The sequence below is a fragment of the Aphelocoma coerulescens genome, chromosome 1A, assembly GCF_041296385.1.
Source record: "Aphelocoma coerulescens isolate FSJ_1873_10779 chromosome 1A, UR_Acoe_1.0, whole genome shotgun sequence".
Classification (NCBI taxonomy): domain Eukaryota; kingdom Metazoa; phylum Chordata; class Aves; order Passeriformes; family Corvidae; genus Aphelocoma; species Aphelocoma coerulescens.
In genome coordinates, this window is record NC_091014.1 from 23,923,576 (window position 1) to 23,944,928 (window position 21,353).

General features: G+C 38.7%; 1 long non-coding RNA gene across 3 annotated transcripts; it reads right to left on the reverse strand.

Moving 5' to 3' along the window:
- Positions 1-132: 132 nt before the first annotated feature.
- On the reverse strand, positions 133-20,723 carry LOC138099346 (uncharacterized). Of its 3 annotated transcripts, none has more exons than XR_011146703.1 (4): positions 20,638-20,723; positions 18,755-18,821; positions 6,238-6,363; positions 133-307 (listed from the first exon to the last, which is right to left on the reverse strand). It is a non-coding gene; the product is annotated as an uncharacterized lncRNA (long non-coding RNA). The 3 variants fall into 3 exon arrangements; XR_011146700.1 differs by lacking the exon at positions 133-307 and adding an exon at positions 4,145-4,389; XR_011146701.1 differs by lacking the exon at positions 133-307 and adding an exon at positions 4,145-5,193.
- Between the last annotated feature and the right edge of the window lie 630 nt (positions 20,724-21,353).

Below are 21,353 nucleotides of genomic sequence, written 5' to 3' on the forward strand. Positions count from 1 at the left end.
GAGTCCCTTTGTAAGTGTTCAGAGGAGAGTGTATCAGACACAGTCCACATGGCCCTGATAACACAGAGTAGGAATGTTTGACAAAGAGGTGGGATTTATTTGACCTTACAGAGTTCTTTATTCAAGCAATAACTTTATTATTACATGGTTTGCAGACATCTTGGACTTAGTCTAAGTCACACTTGGCATTTTTCCAGCAGAAGGGTTTGTTGTAGTTGTACTTTCCTTGTAGTTGTGGGTATGGTAGGGGCTTGTTAGTTATAAGCCTATGCTGTTTCCCTCTCTTTCTAATTTTCTCTGTGTGCAGCTGTAATAAGAAAAACAACAAGCTCCTTGAAAAGCTGCAGTTAGGTAGGGACATTCTCTTCACAATTCTGCAGAGTCTGTTCAGCAACTACAGGATATAGGCTTAAAGATACATGAAAGTACAATGGCTGCAAAGCATCACTTCAAACAAACAAATGAAAGAATGATTTAACTCTGTGAAACTACTGTGTTTAGGACAAAAGAGCTAACAATAGTAATATGAAACTGCAGGTGCTGAATCTGCATTGTTCAGGTGAAATGCCAAAAAACCTTACAGCCATCCAGAGATGCCATTGCACTTGCTGAAGACGGTGAAAAGATTTTCATGCATTTCAGTATGAGGTGGATTAGACTTGGCCATCTCAAATATGACAGGTAATTATCGCACTGTGCTAAAGAATGAATTTGTAGCCTACTATCCTGTACCATTAATAAAAAGAACTGTGCTTTGAAAATTGTAATTACTTCTTCTCTTTTTACTCATTTGAACATCTGAGTATGCAGCAGTTACTGTAAGATACAGAAATCACTGTAAGATTATTTAAATTGATGATTGCTTTATTGCTAACACTGAAGATCAGTGCAACTTCAGTATTCTGATGATCATGCTCTCTCTGGAAACCTGTTTCAATTTAGCTTCCTTCTTTCTTATACAACCATTGAAAAAAATGAGACAATAAAGCCAAGCATTCATAAGCCTGTAAGATGTCCCAGTGAGGGCTCTTCATTCAATCTCAGTTTTTTCTTCCTTGTATGTGTTATGATACCATGTTTAATTTTAGGTTAATAGCAAGATATTCCAGATTCACAAAGGGAATGGATGATGCTCTGGGACAAATCTGGAGCCTGTAAGGGTAGAGACTATAGGCTGCTTCCTTTAAAGACATAAATAGACATGCATTGGATAAGCCAGGGAAAAGCAGGATGGCAAGTGATTACTTTAAGACTACATAGTTGAGTGCTCTTCTGGGAAACTGAACCTTCCTCAACTACAGACTGCTTTTGTGATTCTAGACTTTTTTTACATTTAACCTGCTGTCTTGGCCAGTAAGTGAGCCTCATGCTTTGAAAATTTAGGGCCCTGGTTTTTTTTTAAATAGAAATTGGCATATATTGTGTATTGATAATTTTGGTTTTCATTTTTCTGCCTCTGCTTATAGAATAAGAATAATGATACTACCTAATGTAATAGTCACTTTGTGGAGGTAACTATAATAATGCTTTTGAATTAGCCTATTCTATTAACAGCAATAGTGAGAATTCTGTAAAAAAAAAGTAATTTCTTTTTAATCCAAACCATGGTCTGAGGTGGGAAATTACTGAAAAATATAGCTACAGTTTCATATTATTAAAGGCAATCACAATGTCTATACATTGAAAGAGCAAATTAAAATTGCACGGAGATCCTCAATTCTGTCAACCTATAGGTTCCAAATGTGAATTTAAATTATTTTATCTTTTTTAATTCTCCAACTCTAGACCTAATTTTTAACTTTAATTCCTAGTGCTCATTTAATCACTTGAAGCTCTGGAAAAACAGATAGTAACAATAAGATGCTATGCTAGGAAGAGTCACAAATTTGGAAGTTGTTTTCTGATACCGAGACATGTATGTTAGTTATTGCAATGTCTTTCCTTCTAATTTCTTTTGCCATCCTTCCAATACTTTTCTGCCATTCAGATTATCAATCTTCTACTTCCTAATTCCTTTCTAGCTTTCAAGGACTCTCGGTGAACTTACACACAGCAGCAGTTTGTTTTGCTGCATTACAGAAGAAATGGGGCTTGTAGAGCTAAGAATATTCTGAGATTTAAAAGGCAGTCAATCTTTGGCAAACATAGCAAATGGTGCTTTCCCTACTCTAATTAACTTCTCTGTCAGATTCTTCCCTCATTTAGCCATGTTTCCCAACAAATGCAGCCATGAGCCATGAGCATCTAAAATTAAAAAGAAAAAAAACCTGAAAAAACAGTAAAAATGCTGTATAATCTGCATAGTTGATACTAGCATCCATGTCTGAAGCCACATGGAATGGCACAAGAAGCTGAAGGAGCTCTGCCTGTTGGGATCCATAGCTGCAGTGGATGCAGAGCCCTGCTGAGCTTCTGTCCCCAGAGCATGCTGCAAGGAAGGCTCCCTCCCTGCACCTGCACAAGTACTGATCTGCTGATGTGCTTGCACCTATGTTCCCCCCTGTCCTGCTGCACTAAAGGCATCTGAAAGGTTTCAGCCTATAAGAGGCAGGTAGTGAAATTTTACACAAGAAACCTTTGCTTTGGACTTCCGTTGGGACTGGTAACTCATGAAACCATAATGTTCTAACCTAATCAGTCAAAATATTCTTGAAAAAGAAGCATTTTTATGTAATACTGCTAGCCCCCTCATCCTGAGCAGCTAGCCAAAATTGGTGGAGTTATAAGCCATTCTTTGTAGAAGCAAAAGTGGTTGGCAATGTGTTTCTTTGTTATTGTTCTCATTCTTTCCAATTAGGCATCAAGTTCCATATCTTTGCATTGAGGAAGAGGAAAGAAATAGAAATGGGTTATTCATCCATTTTGAGTTTTCTTTTGGTCTACACCCTGCCCCCCCCCCCCGCAAAAGCCCATTCATTTGCTGCTAGCTGAAGTCATGCCCTAGAGCTGGAGTCAACCTTTGGCCTCTGTCAGCTTCACAGTTCCACCATATTCCTCCTTCTCTTGAAAAACCACAGCTCCACCAATTGGTCTTCTCTTGATAGCACCCGCATGAAATCCTTCTGCTTTCTGCAGTCAGAGTTTTGCATTCCAATAAATAAAAGCAATGACAGACACCATGGTTTTGACTGAGAGCTGACAGAGATTAATCCTCACATCACATAAATTAGCATAAGTGATCTAAAAAGTTTCAAAATGTGATATGCCAAGCTTGCATTTATCTTACAGTAAACGTAGAAATCATAGCACTAAAAATAAACTTTACTAACACGGAGGTTTCACTTTTCTCGTAGTCATTAGATCATAAAGACACCTCAGTTCCCAAATAACATTACTTTTAAGTTGCAATATCACAGAAGTAACCATATTTAAAAGCTGGTCAAGTAAAAGAAATAGTTTTCCAGAGTAATTAGCCAAGCAGCTATGTCTGAGATGAGAGATTCAATTAGAAATCGAATTATGTGGAGCTTGTTTATACTGATATTAAAAAAAAAGGATTCAGTCCAACCTTGGAAGCCTGTGGCTTTTCTTGACATTCCTATCAAGACAACTTCAAGAATAAAGGCTTTCTCTCAAGCAAACAAACAAATCTTTTTCTGAGTAATTATTATCACACTTCAGGTAGTGGAGGTTGTAAGCCATGATTCTGCACACTAAGTGACTGACTGCTAGAGACATGGAAGTAGCCTTCAGAAATGCTCTCCCTGGAGTGCTGCTTGGTTTTGAAATCAATGAAGGAGAAGTAATTAAGAGCAAGATCAGGAATTTTTTTTCTCTAGGTGTCTGAGAGGGTGAAATGGTATCAGAGGACATCCCTTTTTACTCTCCCTGTGAAATGATTAAAGTCCCAGTATTTGTTACCTCTTGAGAAAGTGATCAGCTCTGTTCTAGCAGGGCAGAACTGGGCACCCCTGCTAGCACACCTTTTGCAACCACAGAAGAATACAGAACAAAAAGAAAAAAATGTCCTGTTCAAGTATAACAGTGCAAACATTTTCTTGGATGTTACAAAATTTGGATGGCCACTCACACATTTCATCTCAGTTATTTTAGTCTCCTAACTGAAGTGCCTGTTGCTTAGGATCATTTTACAACAAGAGGGAGAAATATCTTTAAACAGTGATTCAGCCAAGACAACTGCAAATGCCTATTTCTATTTATTGATTTGAGAAGGTTTGTTGGACAATTCAGCTAAGGGTCCAAAGAAAATTTTTTAACACATTTATTATTTCCAGAAGTGTCCCAGGGCTGATGGAACTTCATATTATTCACACAGATAGATGAGTGTTTTGTAAGTACATTGAACCCTCAAATAATCCGACCCCACCTCTTATTATTATTTTGCATAGTAGCACTTTTCCAGGGATATAGGACAGCCTATTCTTGGTCCTGAAGGAATAATACAAACATAAATTATTACATTATATTATGTTACTAGTACATAAAACAGATTGACTGTAGCTTTGCTATTCTGTGCTATTTCATCCAGTCTCATAGCATTAAGCATTATTCTTTTAGATGCTGCAACTCTGTGTTAGTTATTTTGTGTAGCAAGTCATATACCCAGAAATTACAGATGCACATAGAATACTGACATTTTGCTTTAAACTAAAGACAAACACGCTGTGTAAGATTAGTTATGTAAAATATACTCCAGAATCATGCATCATACTGAACATTCAGAAAGTGGCTTGATATTTTCTGGCCACCTGTACAGGACCAAATGCACCACTGGTTCAACTCTGAGTGCTTCATAAGCATTCCATTCATTTGCTTGCAAAATAGTAAATATAGTCAAGGAATTTCAAAAGGTTAAGAGACCACCAGCAAAGCAGGACATGAACTCATTTAATCTCATACCCCTATCATATATGAAAAATTGACTATGTTCCATAATACAGTTATGACACCCCATGATATGACTTAGTGTGCATAAAAGTTGCCACTAAAAAGTCTTTCTTGGTTTCTGGTTGCTGTTCAACAATCTCAGAAACCATAATATCTCCCTCTATTTTAAGGGACAAATTGAAGTGCTGAGGTATTTACTGTGGAAATTAAGTCTTCTTTATTCTGGACTTTTTGTTATTTTCTTCCTATGGACTGTGTGACACAGAAACCTTTTGTACACCTGGAGATTTGCTTGTTGTGAGCCATGGCTTTTTGGCAGGCTAAAAGCCTTCACAACTCTAGTAACTAAGAAAATAATAAAAAATAGGAGGCAACACTTTAGTTACAGTAAATCAGTGCATGTACACAGAACTCCTCATCAACTTTGGTGTGAAACAAGAAGGGCAGACCACAATCTAAAACTTTCTGTGGTGTCTGTATATGGAGGAACACAAAGAGAACACTCATCCAAAAGCAATCCAAACTCATCCAAAGAGCAATGGAGAGATGGACAAATTAACTACTGACTCACATAGGCTGCTTCGTGACTGTGGCCATTATCAGTGATGTGCTGGAAGGTCAAGGGCAAGGCAGAACTGACTGCTTCATCCTTTCCAGTACACTGACGGACGTAGGTCTAATAAAAATGTCTAATGAGATGCTTTTGCATCTCATACACCATAAAATTTTGTGTTTCTTTTTGGGGAGTTAAATTAGGCAACTAGCTGTTAAAAATCACTATGGCTCAGAAATGGTGCTAAAAGCAAATATAGAAATAGACCTATAGGAATAGATATGGCAATGCAACTTCAAGAGTGCAGTTAAATCTCTCTTTCTTATCTGAATCTCTTCCTCATCTGAGTGAAGTAAGGCTCATAGTGACCAAAAGAGGTTGTAATACAGTCTGCTGAAATTAGTTCTGCAAAATAAGTTAGGTGGATTTCATCCAGCTTCCAAGAGAGACATGTCTTCATCCCAAAATAAAGCTTCTGCAACTAACAAGCATCTGGGCTGGTATTTTCAACAGAAGAGCTGAAGGCACTGCCAGCAGATAGAGAATGAAATCCTTACTGCTCCTTAGGGCTCTCATTTGGGACAGGCACGAGACACGCTCAGTAGTAGGGAGCAAAGAGTGTCTGCATGCACTGCCTGAGAGGCTGCAGCTCCCCACTAACTCCACCTTATGGCCTCATGGCTGCCATCTGTCCCTAGACAGCTTCCATCTCTCACTTACTTTGAGCAGTGTGTGTGTGTGTGTGTTTGCCTCATGTTTTTTGAAGTACCAAAGCATTCCTTCCTTTTTTCTTTCAAATGGATTAAGAAATGAGGTGAACATGCTAAATGACTTACCAGCACATATAAAAAAGTTATTTTTGCTTCCACCACAGTCACTGGGCACAAAGCCAGTTTCCTGGGACTTGTTTCAGGAATGGTTGACTTCCATCTCTGGTGAACAGAGGTCTTCAAATTGCAGACCTGTTGGTGTGATATATTTTATAGATTTGATATTCTGCATGTATTAATTTTTAAGAAAGAACAAGACAGTATAAATTGCTTAGTATATTCTAGGCAGGTAGGCAGGAACCTCATTCTACTATTTAAATATGACAATACCAAGTATGGTACCAATTCTGTCATTATTTGTGATCAGCTTATTGTTCATCCACTTTTTATCCTTTTGAGATTTCATTCAAGATGACTACAGTCCTTTTAATCAGCCTTTAAATTGGTATTTCTGCCCTTACTAGGAAAATTCATGGGACCTCTAATTCAAATGATTGAATATAATGAACAGAAAATAATTAACTGCTGTCCTCAGAAACAATTAGAGACAGATTTGTGTAGGCTGTCTCTGAGAAGCAGTCTCTGCCAAGGTTCTTCCTCAGCAGCTTAGAGCATTCCTTTCCCAAACCTACGTGTTACTAGGCCTTGCTGCAATCAAAGTTTAAATGCTTCCATATGCCACAGTAAAATATGGATAGAGAAGTGCAGTGTATAACAAATACATAACAAAAAAGAGCTAAAGGTGCTTAGGCAATTTACTTGATTTTTCATATTTCTTGTTATTTCCAAGGAAAAAATAGCACTTTAATACAAGAACTAGAAGAATAATATTTAAATTGCCATGTTTCTCTACTTGTCAGGGTAAAATTCTTATAGAGACTTAGATCAGCACCAGCTTTTAACTCTCAAAAGCAAAATGACTGAGATGTTTCCTAGTGTAATAGTATCATTGCAAAAAAAAATTATACTGAGGTCATGTACAAAGGACAAAAGAATTGGTATCTTTGTGAGGTTCTCCATCTTTTCACCTGTTTGCCTTTTTTACACCACCATGTTTCAAAACTAGTCTGCTCTAAAAACACGAGGAGTGTTTTACATACAATCCAACTTCCCCCCCCAGCCAAACCAGTTTGTGAACTAAAGGCACTTATTTTAGTGAGTATACAAACCTTTTTCCTCACAGGAAAAATATGCATTCAAATAAATATCAAAAAATCAAAATCTTGTCTTGGAGACAAAAAATAATGTGACAACTTTATAATATTTCTTTTATCCATATCCTCATCCTTGTTTTTACAGTATCAACTTTGTGTTCTCAAAACCAGGTTTCATTTCCACAGATGCTTGTCAAATATACCATTTCCAGCAGTTAAATATTTAATAAGAAATGTCAAGGCTACAGTGTTAAATGTTGTAACCTACTACCACCATATTAACACTCCTTTCATCAAGCAACAGTTGCAAAAAATTAATTAGATATCTTTTTTTTCAAGGTCTTAGCCTGAAGATCTAAAAGGCACAGTATGATTTGAACTAATTTATTTTTTAATCTGTATTTTAAAGTGAAAACTGAGTCAGTTATCTCACACAGGCCTATGTTTACACCACAATAATCATCCAGGCTGACACTTTCAGTTTGGCCCATGCTGGGGATCAGAACAACTTACAAGCTCTACATCCTCCAAGACTGGAGTACTTTGGCAAAACAAATTGGAAAAAACCTGTATATGTATAGACTTTCATACCTCAAGCCACTGCAGTTAGGGTTGAATTGATATTGCTTCATAGTTTTCTTTACAAGTCTAATGGAAAAAATCATATGGTATTTACCAGTGTTGCAACAGCTATGTCTTGCAACAGAAGTTATCTCCAAGTACAAATGTGTGTCAGTAAAAGGGAGAAATAAGCAGTAATTATATTAGTTTCTGATAAGACTCTCTGATGGACTTTATACAATGACAAATAGTGATAGGACTAGGGAGAGCAGCTTTATACTGAAAGAGGGTAGGTTTAGGTTAGATGTTAGGAAGAATTCCTTTACTTTCAGGGTGGTGAGATACTGGAACAGCTTGTCCAGACAAGTCTTGGATGTCCAATCCCTGCAAGTGCTCAAGGCCAGGTTTAGTGGGGCTTTGAGCCATGTGGTCTAGTGGAAGGTGTCCCTGCCAGTGACAGGGGGGGTAGAACTAGATGAACTTTAAAGGTCCCTGTCAACTCAAACCCAATCCAAACCATTCCATTATTCTCCTATTGCTCAGCTTATTCAAAACTTGCCCTTTTATGCAATGGAAATTATTACAGTAGAAATATACTGTACCATGCTCATACATGTGCAGCCTTTTCAAACTCAGGAAGCTCTGTGGGCAGGTTTGGTGGTTTGCTTGCATACGAAGAAAACAAAATTAGTTTTTAGCAGCTATAGCATCCCTAGCTGTCCCTTTGTTTCTTTCAGCATTGAAGCCTAATGTTTTGGTTTTGTCTGATATACAGGTTTGCATTTTGTTCCTTGCTTTGTGTTGAGTGAGAGAACTCTCAAAGCACTGGGATAAAAGGACAGCACTGTCTCCTTACAGGAAGCTGAGTCTTACATCTGAGAAAGCGTCCCACACACTGGCTATCAAGCATGTAAGGCAGATAGCCACAGTGATGTCTCTTCATGTGACACATTCTCTATTCTGATTGTGTGGCAAATGTCCACCTTGGTCACACAGGTTTGAGAGGGAGGTCATGCTGTACTACCTCAGGACTTAGAGAAGTAACAAATCATGCATAGTCATTTATTCTGAATCTGTGATTGTGAAGTTTTACATAGGTTTTACCAGGGTATGAGACTAAGATGAGAATACTTAAGAATAAATAAGAATGAATTCTAAGATGAGAATTTTCCTTAGTGATGAGCACCCTGGCCCTCCAATTTCAAACTATCTTGTAGCCTTTGGGAAAGGATTTACATTGCCTGAAACCAGTAATGCTGCAGGCATGTGTTGGGCAGCACGTCATTCTGCTGGTGAAGTCAATGAAGTCAGAGGCAGACAGTAATCTTTTCAATCCTGCCTACTAGCCCTGCAATCTTCTTTCAGACTGACACAGATCATATGTGTCTGCATACATATGCAGCCTGATGTACCCCAGGCACAACAGAGCTGTTTTGCCTGTGCAGAGTGAACTTAAAGGCATGTACTGCAAAACCAGTGTTCAAAATGTGTCTTACTTCCAGTGCATGCAAAATCAGTTGCACAGTGGATCCCATATGCTATAAACCTCTCAGGCTGTGCCTACACACTATAGCACAAGTAAGCACTAGGTAAGTGGCTGTATGTCCTGGACTTGTGGACATGAAGACACTGAGATATGTAGAAATCCTTGACAAATGGCAACAACCCGAGTAGTTCAAAAGGTGATTCATAAAAGCAGTAACCAACTGCCAAAGTTGGTAAAGCAAGAGTGTGCAATGCCTGGTAGAGCTGTGCTGCAGACTAGTTTTCCATTGCGGTCCCAATGCAAGTTCAGTCATAATGCCAGACTGCAGTGTAATCAGGGAATGATAACCATTTACATTACAATCAAACCAATTTAGGTTCTTAGATTATTTCAGAGAGCTTGGAAACAGTTTAAACATTGTATACACTAAACTGAGAATAGGAAGTCTGAGGGGATATATAGGACTGGAAACCCATGTAAGAAATTATGAGGATGGGAGTAACTAATCTTCCACTGATATCTCTGACTCATCTGGGTGGGGTTCTCCACTCTGTGCCAAATTGACCTGAACTTAACTTTATACCTATTAAGTGCCTTTTCAGCTGTGTTTTTCTGTCTGGCCAGGTAGTCAATTGAGTGAATTAGTTGACTTAGGAAAAATAACTCCCTGTCCTGTTGAACCCAGTATTTCCTGTTTGTATCCTGGAGAAGTGTTAAGTTCTAAGACTGAAAAATCCTATCAAAGAGCAAGAAAAGTCACCAGTGAGTTCCCAATCACTGCAACATACAGAGAAATGAGACCTGTCAAAGTAGGCCAAGACAAATTTAGGCAGGAGCCTAAATATACATAAAATTTCAGATTGAGTCAAAACCACACAGAGGTTTTGCTTAACAAAAAACATGGAGTTTTATTTAAAAGCAGTCCATTAAATACAAAACGTTGAAACAGAATAGCATGAAGATGTATCCACAGAGGGACTGACTGATTCAGCTTACTTTGAAATCAGAGAGGAAAATTGGGGACCCAGTATTTTGGAAAGAAAATCAAGAAATAAGATCATCCTTGAGTGTAGATTAGCCTAAGAATGCTGTAACAGAGAGAAAAGCCTCGGTTTTGAGGTAGGCTCAGTCACCAGCTTTTCATCTGCTTCCCAGTCACTCTGTGTTTTCCATCTATGACACAGTAGTTGTTATCCCATAACATGACTGGATGTTTGACTAAGCAAGAAATAAAGTTTAATCACCACAAAACAGATAATTTGATACTAGATACAGCCAGCAGCTCTTGCTCACATTTGTCAAAATTTCACCTCATGTGGTTCCTGCAGTTGTGTCCATACAAGGTGTTGGGCAACAGAGGGAATGGGAAGTTTGCCATGACTTCAAAGGAGTCAGGATCTCCCCCATATTCATCACGTGGCAGTATATTCGGCATGATAGCAAAAGCAGGGATCCTTTAAAACTCATTTAATGTGTGCAAGCAGTATTAGGTCAATGGAGAATCCAACCAATGCCTCATCTTTGCCAGAACGTATCTATCCTTCAGAAGGCACACTCTTTTGCTTAGTCTGGTTTCTAAAATGCTCATAGTTCTCTATTTTAGTCAAGTGAGTGATAAATTAGCATGGTTTTACACTCTCATAAATTGGTAGATTAAAACTATATGCTTGAAATGCTGCTCCACTGAAATTGATACAAAAACTTTCCTGGATGTTGAATAATGCCAGGATTTCATGCTGCCTCAGAGGCAGTATCTGAACATACTGTGTCTATCAGTTGTGACTGTTGACTGGAAGACAGTCAGACTTTTTATTAACTTCAGCAAATGTTTACATTCTACAAATGTGTATGAGCTGTTGTAATTTCCCTTAGGAATCTAGAACCAGTATTTTCCTTAGTAGATAGGTCAATGGTCCCTTTAGCTCTGTATTTGACAGTGGCTAATACTATATATTTGTGAAAAAAGGTCAGGAAAAACCATGACTAGAACAAAACATATTTTTTCATGGTATATCCTCCCATAATATCCTGGTTATTTGCAATAAAGAAACTTCCAGGGTCTTGGTTTCAGCTAGACAATTGTGTTGAATGTTAATCAAATAAAATTTTAGAAAACACAGTTTTAATGGAATCATAGAAATGTGGAGGTTGACTGGTCCATTCCCACTCAACACAGGACTACAGTGTGTCTCACCTTTAAACCCTCTCCCTCCCCCTCATTATACAGGTGAAAACAGCAATTGTATTATTCTCTTGGCTTTTGTTCAGGCTGGACAAACTCCCTGACATGCTCCTACCCCCATCACCATGTTAGTGGCTCATATGCAGCTTCACATCCACTGTGACCTCCATCACAAGCCCTTCCCATCAGTGCTGCTACTCAGCCCGTTAATTCTCAGCACATGGGGTAATCCTGCTCCAAGTGCAGAACTTTGCACCTCTGCTCTTACAACTATATGAAGTTTCTGTTAGCCCAATCATCAAGCTTCCAAAAGTCATCCTGGACTGAAGCTCTACTCTTTGGTGGGCCACTCGTTACCCTGATTTAGTGGATTGTTAGTAGTTTTCATCACATTTAGTGACTCTAATTGTATAGTTGACACTGTGCATCACAAAATGGGTATTGGAGCTTTTCTCAAAACATTTTAGTGTGAGAATGCCAAACAACCATGAAACACATGAAGAGCAAATAGCCTTTTTTTGAACAATCTGCTGTGGCTTTGAGGTCACTGCCATCTCCATAGCTGTTTGCTACTCTCCTGTTTGTGTAGATCACCAAGACAAAGTAGCATCAGTACATACGTCATGTTGCCATCTTAGGCCAAGTTTGAGACAGGAGCAATGGCATCACACAGGAATGGAAAAGAAACAGACATACTTGCTCTGTGAGCTGAGCTGTAAGGGCTGCAAATCCCTTGACTGCAAGACTAGCATGTGAGAAGTGAAAGCTAAAAAAAGAACAGGCAAGGAAGTTGTTTTCATTGGCTGAAGACAGAATTGGATGATTATCTAAGACTCTTAATAAGACTCTTAATAGAATATGCTGGACTTTGAAATAGTAAACCTAATTATACGAATGTATTTTGTGGTTCTGAAAAACCAGTAACATTTCCATGTCAGATTTTTGCTTCTAAAATGGAATATCACATATTAGTACTTCAAATATACATTGAAAGAAGTAGTGAGTTGTTAAGTACTGTGAAGAAAGCATTGGCAACAGCAGTGCTATATGACCACATCACCATGGGCACTACTGCCTTATGTTCAGGTGTGGCCTTTGTTATTTACATGCCTATGTATAGCCAGCCTGCCAGAACTCCATTAATATCTGTGTAATTTTATACCACAGCTTGTAATAAATGGATATGCACATACTTACAGGATTAGGCTCTGATCTGGAATATAGACTCATTAGAGCATCAGCAAGAAATGCAAATTTTTTTTAACACAATAGAAGATTTTAATATTTCAAAATTTGGAATGAAACCAAGGAGTGTTGAGTCTTTTCATGGCATGATGCCTCAGCTCTGGGGAAGCCTGTCAGCCTCGCCCCCACATGTCTGGGGAATCGGGATTGCCAAGAAGCCACAAAGTGGAGGGTCCTTCCTTCCCAGCTCTCAGCACTCCGTCAAAACTGAGGCAAAGCAGTCTGTAAGCTCAAGATCTCCTAGAACCAGCCAAATGGCTGTTAAGAAGAGAACTGGCAGGATCATCTGTCTTGGAAACCCGCCTAGATTCCATTGGAAATTGGTCAAAAATGGAAATTCTTCTGTGGAACATTTTGATTTCAATGAATGGCATACCCTAATGAAGAAGTGTTTCATCAGAAATTTTCTAGCCAGATTGTTCTCTGTTGGAAGTAGATAAAGGTATTTTTTTATGGGGGTTTTTTAGATTGTGGTTTGTTTGGTTTTTTCTCCACTCCCACTTGGTTTGGTCAGATCAGGTAAATGAGCAAAGTACTCTGAACATTCAGTGGCATTTGATTCTGCGGTTTTGCTCCAGGAACCCCACCCTCTAGCTGAAATCTAAGTTCCAGTTCCATCATTCAGGCTTCAGTTAGGGAAATTGTTACCAAGTGAAGCTGGTACCAGAAAGTAATTAATTGCTCTCTACTTCCACATTTCTTATATGTCCACAAATGCTCTTAAGTTCAGAACAATTAATTGAACTGGAAGCCTGCTTCTGATTAAAGACAGGCATTAATACCAGATTAGTCCTAAATACTGGAAAGGGATATTTCCTATGGAAATCCTGGTATATCTCTCTGTAAGCAGTTTTTATTCACTTAAACAGCTTCTAATAGTGCTACAAGAAATAAAATCTTGTAGCTCCAAAAGCAGGTTCAAAAAGTGTAGGATTTTCCAGTTATTCCAATTCTAAAATGATAGTAAGTAAAAAACCACTCGGTGACTGCAAACATATTTTTTGGGTAGGTGGGCAAATGTCAGATTAATGACATTTGTTGCTGTGATATCAATGAGAATTCTGTTAGTAAAGAAGAAATGTTTCTTCAAACGCCACAAAGACTAAATATCTTCCCTTAGGTAATCATCAGAGGCCCTGTAATGCTAAAGAAAAATAAAATTATTTAGGTGAGTGATCTAACCAAGTAAAGAGGCCATGCAGAAGGAGAAATGCAGTGGCTGTAATATGATAGGGGGATTGTGGACTCTGCCTTTTTTTGAGATTTTCAGGTGCAATCTTGGCACTCAAGACCTGGAAGAAACTTCCATTACATGGGTGCAATACTGCTGGAAGAAAAATGCACTCAGCTATGTATTGCCAAAATCCCTGTGCTACTCCCAGTGGTTTATCCTGTCCTGTTCTAGTAAAAAACACTGCTCTCACTGGCACTCCAGATGATGGAGCATTGAATTGCTAAATAAGCAGCTACAACCAATCTGTAATAGCCTGTGAGGGTTTTAGAGAACAGGAATGTCTTCAGAAAGATCTTGACAGAGAGCAGAAATGATATAAAAAAGGCTACAATTTAGAGTTCAAAAAATCAGCTTCATAAATATAGGATTGGAAACTCTCAGCAGGGTGGCAGATCCACAGGTGAGGATGTAGGGGTCAAACACAGCCACAGCCAAGCATCAGTCAAAGCAATTGCTGTGGCAAAAATGGAAAAAAACATCATGTAAGAGTACTGTGTGCCATAGATAATTTTATGTTGGTGATGCCTAAATAGGAGAGGCGTGTTGAGGTTTGGCTACCATGTTACATGAAATGTTACAAAGAAATTGTAATTTTGGCTACCATGTTACAAAGAAATTGTAATCCAGAGAAGGAGACTGAAAGTCTGTGAAAAATGATCAGAGAGTAAGGATTAGAGGGAGTGAGACTGCTTTGTTTAGGGAAGGCTGAGAGAAAACAGAAAAAAGTCTTCAAGCAAGAATAGCACAAACAAAAATAGCACAGGCAAAGCAAATAGGTGGTTCTCTGTACATCATCACTGTAGACGACAGGAAGAAATGAGCATGCACTACAACAAGGTAGGTTTAGGTCAGATGTTGGGATCATAAGCATAGATAGGTAATGGCATGGGTGATTTACAGAGACTAGACTCTGCCTCACCAGATGGAGTGTGAAGGAAAGTTTCGAGGTTCTGATGGGAAGTAGAAAGGTGACTTAGGAGACCACCAGAGGCCCCTTTCAGCTTCTTCCTGACAGCTATGAAAACTATGTGTCTTTATCTGATCAACCAGTCAGTTCTAGCAAATTCTAAAAGGAACAGATTTAGGGATAATTTAAGCCATTCTACTCAGAGAAATATCTTCAGTGATTTTTTAACAGAAACACAGCACTTTGAGAAAGAAAGTACATAAAAAGGATGCTTTGTAACACAAATCTGTTACAGTAACAACTCTGTCTAGTCTAAATCATGCGACTTTAATTTCAATATGTCCTGCCTAGAAACTAACCGTGCAACAGCATAACAGACTTTCACTCCTCCAGTATTTTCCTTTCCTTTACGCTCTGTTTGCAGGATAAAAGACTGATTGCAAGAAATAAAAGTTTAGAATTCTAATCTTGCCTAGATTACTTTTAAGTAGTTAATAGATTTTCCTTTTGACAAGATTTATTGCTGAAAGTTAAAAAAAAAAAAAAAAAAGAAGAAAAACAAAACAGAACAAAACCTCCCAAACAATCCCACAAACCAATGAACAAAGAAGAAAAAGAAAGACCACATTCAGGCAAATACAAGTGCCAAAACCCAAAACTGCTGTTTTGTTTTAGGAGTGTTTCTCGAAGGGGCTGTTAGCACTTTATTTAAGAAGTGCAAGATATTTTGTGCACATATGCTGTGAGGCACATTCTGTAGAACTAGTGAAATTTCCTACAGAGACACAGGGTCAAAAGACAGGCTGTGGCCTGCTGTGCAGAGCTGATGGAAGAAGTTCATGCTTCTTAGGAGAAGTTTGCCTTCCTCTGGATGTGTGCACCTCTGCATTTTTAGAGGGGATGATTTTAGGAGATTTTTCCTGTCTGGACAATCTACAAACTAGTATTCAAGTTGAAACTTGAACACAAGTTTAACAAACTGGGTGAAAAGACCCAGCAAAAGCACAGCACAAAACACCACAGCACAAAAGGGTGCCTGCCTTGGAATAACTTACAAGCTGCATCTTCTTGTACCTTATGAGCTCTTTCTTTCCTTTGATGTTTGTACAGCACATTGCTGCAAAACAAAGCAAACATTCTTCCAGTGTCATTGTTTGAACAAAAATAAAAGTCATCTGTAGTTGTATCATATGGGATATATATGTTTTTAAAATTCAGTAAAAGTAATACTATTCTTTTGTCAGAAAATCTGTGGTATTAGGCTTGTACACTATTGAAGCCAGCAGCATGAGAAACAGATAAATGTGTATAAGGAGGGACTGTCCTGCTGCAAAAAGGAGGTGTCAGTTCTGCAAAGGTACTGTGCTTAATGAGACTACTATTAAAATTGGCTGGTTCTCATACCATACCACTTTAGCTATTAGATAAGTCTCCTTCAAAGACATCTGAGTTTAAGTGACCACATCAATGCTGTAGTAGAAGGAAGTAACCAATGAGAAATATTTTTTCCTCCTAAACTGCTGTGCTCAGAAAACCACCATGCCTGTGGTGAATAGAGTCTCAATTGCATTTGTTTTATTGTTCAGAAAGGCTGAACCTCTGTCCCAGGCAGAGGAGCTTTTGAGACAGGAGTTGGTCAGCCACAGCGAAGCCAGAGTCTGCTTGCATTTAACTACGAAAGTTATTGTGCTACTTAGAGGTGCTCAGCAATACCATTGCTACATAGATATATAGAGGAAGAACACCAGTGTGAAGATAGCAAGTGAACAGTATCAGAGGGCACATGGGTTAAAAGAGGAGCCGACAACTTCCAAGTCATCCCAGAAGTTCTCATGTTTCTGATTCTTTTGCCCACAACTGCAAAGCAATGCTTTCTAACCTCAGCATCCTAACTGCCATAGCTTCAGTATTTTAGTCTCAGAGTACTGTATCTTATGCCCCTTGAAGAGATCATTTTTACAGTGTGATCTTACGGCTGGTGAGCCATAAGCTCTGCTGCATCGCCATGTATCTGTTCCTGGAGTTTCCACAGTTGCCAGGGATCCTTTCATTAGATTTGAGCTGCCTGTACTAGCTCGAGCCTAGTCTGGTCTCTAGATAAATCCCTTTGACCTAAAACCTTCTGCATTTTGGTCTGCTGCACCCAAAGTGTGTTTGCTGTCCAAGTTCTCTTTTTCACTTTCAATGTCAGTCAGATGCCTCCAGTACCAGTTCTGTAACTGTGATTAGAGCTAGAATCCCCTTTTCAGGGCTGTGCCTATCTATCCTAGCTAAGGATGCAATTTCTTTTCTGTGGTCTAGCCAAGCATGACAGCAGGGACGGAGTGATCACCACTGCCTCTGCACTTTTTATCTGTCTCATCACTGGAAGCTTAGATGGATGAGGTCCAGTCATTCCATCCTGGTGAAAAATGTGTAAGCTGGCAGAATCCTTAGTTATACAGGCTGCTTCCTATTTCTGGATACACAGGATTTAATATTTTTTTATTATAGTAACACCTAAAGGCCTAACTGTGTACAGTTTCTATCCTGCAGCTATTTGCTGAGCTGCCCTGTCCTGCTCCATCACACTGAGAGTTTTCTCAGAAGATGGAATCCTTTCCTTTCCACTAGAAAAACACAGACATGATAACTACTGACAATGGTTTATATGTTGGTAAGACGGAGGAGTGGTTATCCTGATTAATCACTAAGATGTGGGTGGACATGGAAAGACTGTCCATCAATTCCTCTCTCATCATTTGTGATGTGTTGTAAAGAACAGAGCACATTCCTCACACAGGTGAGGGGAAAGAAGTCTGGAAACTTGTTGCTTCTAGCAACAGGAGGAAGGCTCCTACTCTTATCTGCAGACCTGCAGCTACAAAATACTGAGTGTCCTGGCAGCAGGGTCCAGGAAAACAGTTGCACCAGCTAAGCCTGAACCTACAACAATACCAGGTGGAACCTGCAAGTGATAGCAGAGGCAGACTCCCTGCTATGGGGAAGAAAGTCCCCACAGGCTGACCTCACCTGCTGGCAAAGGGCATTTTCTTCTTGCTTGAGCTTGTATCTCAGATACTGAAGAAAGACTTGTGGGGCCTTAGACTATTATCCTTTGTTACTCTTCCGCATGGGCAGTACTGATATTGGCCACGGGAAGCTGTGAACATATTAGGCATAACTCTATGACTCTGGTAGCAAGGGTCAAGGACATAATGGCCCAAGCAGTTTTCTGTTTGATCCTGCCAGAGAAAGGAAAGACAGGTCTTGAGGAGGAGTGGACAGACACCACAGATCATCAACTGGCATCATGCAACTGGCATCAATAACAGGGATCTAGTTTTTATGATTATAAGATCTTATCTGAGTGTCAACAGCGGTTAGGAACAAACAGGGTGTTCCTAACAAAGGGGAGACAAAGCAGTTCTGCCATATGACTGGCAAACATAGGAGAGCTGTAAATTAGGAATGACAAACCAACAGGGAGTGAGACAATGGCCTACAATCAAGTAAGGAAGTGGTGTGGGATGAGATGTAATAAACAGAACATGGTGAAAGAGGTCAACTTAAGCAAACACACAGCAATAAGGGAAAACGCCCTCTTTTTCTTTTTCTGACATCAGCTCAGCCTGGTGCCTTATCTGACGTGCTTGTACATGAATGCATGCAGCAGGGAGAATCAATAGGGGGGATTAGAGGTCTGAATGCAGTTGCAGAGCTACAAAATCTCATTGGGATCGCTGTGATGTCATGGCCTAGCTCACACATGGGGTGGTGCAATTGATGGATACAGGCAGTTTAGCGAGGACTGGGAGGGAGGGGAGGAACTGACCTTTTGTGAGAGAGCAGCAGCAATGCATGAAGCTCTGCCTCGGGAAAGGTAGGGTCTGGTTAAGAGCCTGTGGATGAGGAAAAATATCCTGCTAAAATGAGACATTAATAAACTTGGAGGCAAACTCCATATGTTTTCTATGACAAAGAGTTACATTTGGAGGAGGTTTATTGCGTGGAAGAATTCTCATGCTGTCACAAGATGTTCAGAGTGGTGCTCGTGACCTTTTACAATGCAGCTCATGAACAGTACAATCTGTAGTCTGTCTGTCCCAGGACATCTACAATTTCCAGCTGGTGATGCTTGTTCTTGATCTCAATGAGTACAAACTCAGTTGGAAATGTTCCTCAGATGCTTCCTATCTAAAACTGGAGCACTGATTTTAGTTCCATACCCATTGTTACCCAGACATCTCATATCAGACCTGCTATTTTGGCTGCTTGAAAATTAACTTTTGATAGCAATGGGTGAGAAGTCACAAAAATATATACTGAATGTATATATTTTAAATTCTAGCACATCATTGGACAAACACTAAATATTACATTCTCTTTCAGACACACACCCATACTGCTTATACAAAACTTGATAATACCAATTCAGAAAGCCAACAGAGGATGTCATTTTAAGGAAGATTTTTTCATACATGTTCTCACATGTTTGGAAGATGCAGGAGAGAAGAGAGGAATGAGCTTCATGTTGTACTTACATATTTTAGTTTCTACTTACAGTTAAAAGGCTCACAATTTGGTGAAAATCAAATTTTTTAATTTCTTCAAGGCAAACTGCCTGCAGCATTCTCTAAGGAACTTTTTTCTCTTTTATTTCTTTTATTTTCCTCTCTATAATATTTAAAATACGGCTTAGGGTTGCATCTTATTTATCACAGCATTGTAATACTGGTGCTACAAAAGGCAAAGTGTTTCCTATGCCTGGCCTACTGTGTTGAGAAAAGTAACTTCTATGCCACAGATATTCCAAATTTTGGAGAGCTGGGTCACTGCCAGTAATCTGAGGCTAGTTCATTCAAAAATGCCATGGAAAGATTTGCTAGGGCAGAAGTATTAGTTTATAGCATATGAATATGAAGTTTAGGCTTACAGGGAAATAGTACTTTTAAAAGTCACCAGAAATTGCTTTGATACCAGAACTGAGAATCAAGACTGATGACTAGTTAGCAGAACATCTATTACCAGAGGCAATAATCAACAGAACAGAGGTAAAGCACCTGAAAGGGTCTGCTTCTGTATTTTACTTTATTTTCATTTGTCCCTGTTATCCCTAGGATGCTAAATGAAACACACAGTACATCTAGTTTTCCTGTAACTACATGAAGGAAATGTTTTCATTCTCAATAAAACCCAAAATCATAGTACAATGCTATAATTTCACTTAGTACAATGATGTAGTTATGAGAGAGACAAGAAAGTTCAGGTCAAATGCTAGAGATACTAGCAAAGAAATTTGTCAAAGATGAGAATAAGGCCAGCAAGGTCACCCAAATTCTTAGGATACTTTGGTTTCTGATGTTTGCAAAATAAATAGGTATAGTATATATTTTTCCTAAACAGTGTAATAATAAAGCCAAGTTATTTTGTTGATTTATTTTTAAATAAATGTAAACATTTTGGAACTTAAAATTGTAAATGTAGAACATACTAGGTCACGATTAAACATTTAGAATATATGTGCCTATGAAACACATTCTGTTTCATGACAAACTTAATCTACAGAAGAAAAAATGGTCAGTTTATCATAGACAATAATAAAAAGCAAACTCCTGTAGGTATTTCTCATGGAACACCTTAATGAGCATAGCAATTTTAATATACAAAAAAGGTACAATTACACAACAAATTAGAAAGAGAAAAGGAAAAGAGGACCTGTGAGACTTCTTGAGATACTGGGAGGGCTGGCATACCCCTTCTCCTTTGGTTCTTTCAGCTGCCATGTTTCCAGGTGACTACACCTTCTGTCTGTTGTGGCACCTTTTCAGCCAAGTAAATTATCAATGGGATTCAGCTGCAGCCATTCTCAAGTCTAACTTATTTCTTTAACTTTGATACAGATGTATTCTGAGGTGTTGGTTATTGTGCAGATAATATTATATCTTCTTTTAATAATTTGATACTGCTACTTATGTAATCTTTTAAAAATGTTTGTTTCTATTGCAAACATTTGCTTATCAAAGGAGTCAGCCTCTGTTAGCATAATGACCTTACTAATCTATTGCTGTAGACAGTGCCACCTAATTAGTGCCACCCTAATTAGTAATTAGGGGAACATGGTTAAATTTCATATATTAAGCACTAACTGTCAAACCAGGATATATCTATGCTACCATTTAGAACTAAAAGCTATAAATCCCTATTTCCTTGCGCAGTGCTCCCACTGGGTACTCCTTTGCTTATTTTGATATTACAGTATGCCTGAAACCTCATTGTGTTGTGAAAATTTACTAAAGAAATTACTTGATTGATGTTCAAATAACCATCCCATACCAAGGATGTTTCAAACTACGCTATTTTAAAACCAATAAAAGAGAGATCTATTAACCAGAAGTCGTTAAAATAAGACATGGAAACTTCCTTTTGTCTAC